At 36.9% G+C, this 6,905-nt stretch overlaps 1 pseudogene across 1 annotated transcript; it reads left to right on the top strand.

Moving 5' to 3' along the window:
* The first annotated feature begins 535 nt into the window (after positions 1-535).
* On the top strand, positions 536-1,275 carry LOC308551017 (large ribosomal subunit protein uL30 pseudogene; annotated as a pseudogene). The gene has a single exon. The product of its transcript is annotated as a large ribosomal subunit protein uL30 pseudogene (transcript).
* Positions 1,276-6,905: the final 5,630 nt, after the last annotated feature.

Here is a 6,905-nt window from a genome sequence, read left to right as displayed (position 1 = left end):
ACGATATTTGTGTTATAGGAGTGCCAGAAGAGGTCTAAAGTAAGCAAGGTTTAGAGAATCTGTTTGAAGAAGTAATGTCAAAAAACTTCCCTAACTTGGTGAAGGAAAAAGTCACACAAGTTCAGGAGGCACAGAGAGTCCCAAGCAAGAAGAATCCAAAGAGGCCCACACCCAGACACATCATAATTAAAATGCCAAGAATTCAAGACAAAGCGAGAATCTTAAAGGAAGCTAGAGAAAAGCAATCTGTTACCTACAAAGGAGCTCCCATAAGGCTGTCAGCTGCTTTCTCATCAGAAACTCTACAGGCCAGAAGGGAATGGCATGAAGTATTCAAGGTAATGCAAAACAAGGATCTGAATCCGAGACTACTCTATCCAGCAAGATTATCATTCAAAATAGATGGTGAAATAAAGAGCTTCCCAGACACACAAAAAAGGGGGGAGGGGGGCTAAAGGAGTTATCACCACCAAACCAGCACTGCAGGAAATGTTAAAGGGACTGCTGTAATTAGAAGAACTCTTTTTGGGCTGGAACCATGGATGGTGTAAAAGAGAAGAAGAAGGTTCCTGCTGTGCCAGAAACTCTCAAGAAAAAATGAAGGAATCTCGCAGAGCTGAATATCAAGGGCCTGAGAAAGAAGTTTGCCCAAAAGATGCTTCAAAAGGCAAGGAAGTTCATCTATGAGAAAACTAAGCACTATCACAAGGAATATAGGCAGATGTACAGAACTGAGATCAGAATGGCTAGGATGGCAAGAAAAGCTGGCACCTTCTATGTACCTGTGGAACTCAAATTGGCATTTGTAATCAGAATCAAAGGTGTCAATGGTGTAAGCCCAAAGGTCCAAAAGGTGCTACAACTTTACTTTCCCCAGATCTTCAACAGCACCTTTGTTAAGCTCAACAAGGCTTAGATAAACATGCTGAAGATTGTGGAACTATATATTGCACGGGGGTACCCAAACCTGAAGTCAGTAAATGAATTGATCTACAAGCATGGTTATGGCAAAATCAACAAAAAAAGAATTGCCCTGACAGATAACACATTGATTGCTTGATCTCTTGGTAAATATGGCATCATCTGCATGGAGGATCTGATTCATGAGATTTATACTGTTGGAAAGTGCTTCAAAGAAGAAAACAACTTCCTGTGGCCCTTCAAATTATCTTCTCCAAGAAGAGGCATGAAGAAAAAGACCACCCATTTTGTAGAAGGTGAAGATGCTGGCAACAGGAAGACCAGATCAGAAGGCTTATTAGGAGAATGATATAAGGTATCTACCATGGTTATTTTTATAATCTGGTCAGTTGATAAACAGCGAGTGCTTTAAAATTGAAAAAAAAAAAAAAGAAGTAGAAATAGAGAGAGAAATATAGGTATAAAGAATTAAATGGCAATAGATAAGTATCTATCAATAATAACCTTAAATATAAATGGACTAAATGTTCCAGTAAAAAACATAGGGTGGCTGAATGGACAAGAAAACATGACCCTTGCCTGGCTGGGTGTGTCTCAGCGGTTGAGAGTCAACCTAGGATCCAGGCGATCAGGGTTCGATTCCCGGTCAGGGCACGTGCCCGGGTTGCGGGCTCGATCAATGACTCTTTCATCCCTGTCCTTTCCTCTCTCTGAAATTAATAAAGATATATTTTTAAAAAACACACATGACCCAAATATATGCTGTCTACAAGAGACCCACCTCAAAAGAAAAGATTCACACAGGATGAGAGTGAAGAGATGGAAAAAATTTTTCCATGTAAATGGAAATGAAAAAAAGCTGGAGTAGCAATACTCATATTGGACAAAATAGACTTCAGAATGAAGACGATAATGAGAGATAAGAAAGGTCATTACATAGTATTAAAGGGATCGATCCAATAAGAGGATGTAACCGAATATATATGCACTGAATATAGGAGCACCTAAATTTAGGGGAAAAAACTTCTAAACTTCTAGAGGAATTTAAGGGAGAGATTGACAGCAATACAGTCATACCAAAGGACTTTAACACCCCACTGACTTCACTGGATAGATCTTCCAGAAAAAAAATCAACAAGGAAACAGTGACCCTAAATGACAGACTAGATCAGATGGATTTAAATGACATTTACAGAACATTCCACCCCAAAGCTGCAGAATATACATTCTTCTCAAGTGCACAAGGGACATTCTCAAAGATAGACCGCATGTTAGGACACAAAACAAGTCTCTACAAGTTCAAGAAGACTGAAGTCATATCAAGCATCTTCTCGGACCACAGTGGCTTGAAATTAGAAATCAACTATAATAAAAACACTAAAAATCATTCAAACACATGGAGGTTAAATAGCATGTTTTAAAACAATGAATGGGTTACCAAAGAGATCAAGAAAGAAATAAAAAACTTCCTGTAAATAAATCCAAATAAACACACAACATCTCAAAATCTATGGGACACAATGAAAGCAGTCCTCAGAGGGAAGTTCATGGCACTACAGGCCTACCTCAAAAAACAAGAAAAGCTTCTAATGGACTCTCTAACCTTCTAACTTAAAAACTTAGAAAGAAAACAATAAGAAAACCCAGAGTAAGTAGAAGGAAGGAAATAATAAAGATCAGAGCAGAAATTAATGCCATAGAAACTAAAATATATATATAAATGAAATCAAGATCTGGTTCTTTGAAAAGATTAACAAGACTGATGCACCTTTAGCCAGACTCATCAAGAAACAAAGAGAAAGGACCCAAATAAACAAAATCAGAAACGAAGGAGGTGAAGTAACAACTGATCCAACTGAAATACAAAGGATTGTAAGAAAATACTATGAACAACTATTTGCCACCAAGCTGGACAACCAGAATGAAATGGACAAATTCCTAGAAAATTACAACCTTCCATAACTCAATCAGGAAGAGTCAGAAAACCTGAATAGGCTGACAACTACTGATGAAGTTGAAGCAGTAATCAAGAAACTCCCAGCACACAAAACCCCTGGCCTGGACGGCTCCACAGGTGAGATTTACCAAACATTCAAAGAAGAATTAACATCTACCCTCCTCAAACTATTCCAAAAAGTCCAAGAGGAAGGAACACTTCCAAGCTCTTTTTACATGGCCAGTGTTAGCCTTATTTCAAACCTAGATAAAGACATTACAAAGAAAGAGAATTACAGGCCAATATCTCTGATGAACATAGATGCTAAAATCCTCAACAAAATATTAGCAAATCGGATCCAGCAATATGTTAAAAAGATCATACACCGTGACTAAGTGGGATTTATTCCAGGGATGCAAGGTTGGTACAATATTAGCAAATCAACAAATGTGATACATCACATAAACAAATTTAAAGACAAAAATCATATGATCACATCAATAGATGCAGAAAAAGCATTCGACAAAATCTAACACCCATTTTTTATAAAAACTATCAGCAAAGTGGGAATAGAAGGATCATACCTCAACATAATAAAGGCCATATAACCTACAGCCAACATCATACTCAATGGGCAAAAACTAGAATAATTTCCCCTAAGAACAGGAAAAAGACAGAGATGTCCACTTTCACCACTCATATTCAACATAGTACTGGATGTCCTAGCTACAGCAATCAGACAAGAAGAAAACATAAAAGGCATCCAAATTGGAAAAGAGTAAGTAAAACTATCATTATTTGCAGATGACATAATATTGTACATAAAAAAGTCTAAAGACTTCACCAAAAAACTACTAGATTTAGTAAATGGATTTGGCAAGGTAGCTGGATACAAAATTAACACCCAGAAATTGATGGCATTTTTATACAGCAATAATGTACTCTGGCATGGCCAGGTGTGGCTCAGCAGTTGAACATTGACTTATGATCCAGGAGATCATGGTTCAATTCCCGGTTAGGGCACCTGTCTGGATTGTGGGCTCGATTCCCAGCAGGGAGTGTGCAAGAGACAGCCAATCAATGACTCTCTCATCATTGATGTTTCTCTCTCTCCCTCTCCCTTCCTCTCTCTGAAATCAATAAAGATATAATTTAAAAATAATAATAATAATGTACTCTCAGAGAGAGAAACTAAAGAAATATCCCATTTACCCCTGCAACAAAAAAAATTGATACTTAGGGATAAACTTAACAAAGAAGTAAAAGACCTGTGCTTGGAAAACTACAGGACACTGAAAAAAGAACTAGAGGAAGATATAAACAAGTGGAAGAATACACCATGTTCACAGATTGGAAGAGTTAACATTATTAAAATGTCCATACTACCCAAATTAGTATGTAAATCTATAAATTCAATGCAATCCCTATTAAAATACCAACAGCATATTTCACAGATCTAGAACAAAACAGTTCAAAAATTTATATGGAACCAAAAAAGACCCCAAATAGCCACAACAATCTTGAGAAAGAAGAACAAAGTTGGAGGGATCACAATACCAGATATCAAGTTATTCTACAAAGCCACTGTAATCAAAACAGCCTGGTACTGGCACAAGAACAGATGTATAGATCAATGGAACAGAACAGAGAACACAGAAATTGATCCAAGTCATTATGGTCAATTTATATTTGATAAAGGAGGCAAAAACCTACATTGGAGTAAAGACAGTCTCTTCAATAAATGGTGTTGGGCAAATTGAACAGGTACATGCAAAAAATGAAACTAGACCACCAACTTACACCATTCACAAAAGTAAACTCAAAATGGATAAAAGACTTAAATGTAAGGTGTGAAGCCATAAAAATCCTAGAAGAAAACATAAGCACCAACACCTCAGACATCTCTCCCAGCAGTATGTTTGCTTATACATCTCCTAGGGCAAGAGAAACAAAAGAGAAAATAAACAGATAGGACTACATCAAAATAAAAAGCTTCTGCACAGCAAAAGGAACCATCAATAAAATGAAAAGGGAGCTCACTGTATGGGAGAACGTACTTGCCAATGACACATCTGATAAAGGGTTAATATCCAAAATATATAAGGAACTCACACAACTTAACAAAAGAAATACAAACAGTCCAAAAATGGGCAAGGGCCCTAAATAGACACTTCTCCATAGAGGACCTACAGATAGCTAAGAGACATATGAAAAAATGCTCAACGTCCCTAATCATCAGAGAGATGCAAATTAAAAGCACAATGAGGTATCACTTCACACCTGTCAGAATGGCTGCCATCAACAAGTCAATGAACAGTAAGTGCTGGTGAGGATGTGGAGAAAGGGAACCCTAGTACACTGCTGGTGAGAATGCAGACTGGTGCAGCCACTATGGAAAGCAGTATGGAGTTTCCTCAAAAAGTTAAAAATAGAACTGCCATTTGACCCAATGATCCCACTTCTAGGACTATATCCTAAGAAACTCAAAACTCCAATCAGAAAGAACTTATGCAACTCTATGTTCATAGCAGCACAATTTACAATAGTTAAGATCTGGAAACAGCCCAAGTGCCCATCAGTAGATGAGTGGACATTTACACCATGGAATACTATGCAGCTGTAAAAAAGAAGGATCTCTTATACTTTGGGACAGCATGGAGGGAACTGGAGAGTATTATGCTAAGTGAAATAAGCCAGGCAGAGAAAGACAAGTACCATATGATCTCAGTCATATATGGAATGTAATAAACAAAATAAACTGATGAACAAAATAGATCCAGAGGCATAGAAGCATGGAACAAAGTGAGGAATCTCAGAGGGAAGGTGGGGATGGGGAAGTGGTTGGGGAGAGATTAATCAAAGAATTTATATGTTTATAAACATAACCCATGGACATAGACATTGGTATCGGGAAGATCTGGGGTTGGGGCAGATACAGAGTGGAGGGGATCAATGGGGGGAAAAGGGGACATTTGTAATACTTTCAACAATAAAGATTAAAAAACTACACAATGAAAGATCACTTTAGGAACACTAGGATGCCTATAATAAAAAACACATGCAATAACAACTGCTTTCAAAGATGTGGAGAAATTAAAACCCTCACATATTGCTAGTAGAAATATAAAATAGTGCACCCTCTTTTGAAACAGTTTGGCAGTTCCTCATAACTTGAAACATAAAGTTTCTATATGATCCAACAAGTTCACTCTTAAGTATCTCCCAAAGAGAAATGAAAACATACATCCAAATGAAAACTTTACATGAAGATTCATAGAACAATTATTCATAGTGGTCAAAGGTTGTAAGTGGCCCAAGTGTCCATCAGTTGATGAATGGGTAGATGGAATATGGCACATCCATTCAGTGGAGTATTCCTCATAATAGAAAGGAATAAAGTACTGATACATACCATAATGTGGATGAACTTCAAAAACATTATACTGGCTGAAAGAAGCCAATTACAAAAGGCCACATATTAATGATTCCATTTGTATATAATATTCAGAATAGGCAAATCTATAGAGTCAGAAATTTGATTTGTGTTTGCCTAAGCAAGGGGTGGAGAATGGGAAGTGACTGCTAATGGGTATGGGGTTTCTTTTGAGGGTGATTTTAACATTCTAAAACTAGATTGTAGTGATGATTGTACAACTCTGTGAATAATACCCAAAACACTGAATTGTACACCTTAAATAGGTGAAGTTTATGGTATGTGGATATGTCAATAAAGTTGTTTATAAAAAGTATCCTTTATTATCCACTAATTTGTAAAGACTTTTGAAAAACACTGGTAAATTGGTCTATCTTAGGGAGATTAAACAAAGAAATCAATGGTAGTACACTATGGCAAGTGCTGGACCATTGTGAATTCCAGGTTTCTCATTTTAAAGTAGAAGTAATTATACACTTTGCCATGATGTGAAAATTACATTAAATGATGAATATGAAACATCCAGCCAAATGTTTGGCATTAATGGACATTCCAGAAAAAGTTAATCTCATATCACTTGCTACGTACTAGCTGTGTGACTACAGAAGTGACTGA

Source organism: Miniopterus schreibersii (assembly GCF_964146895.1).
Source record: "Miniopterus schreibersii genome assembly, chromosome: X".
Taxonomy (NCBI): Eukaryota; Metazoa; Chordata; class Mammalia; order Chiroptera; family Miniopteridae; genus Miniopterus; species Miniopterus schreibersii.
The sequence above is the reverse complement of the archived record's forward strand: the minus strand, read 5'-3'. Positions and strand labels throughout refer to the sequence as shown.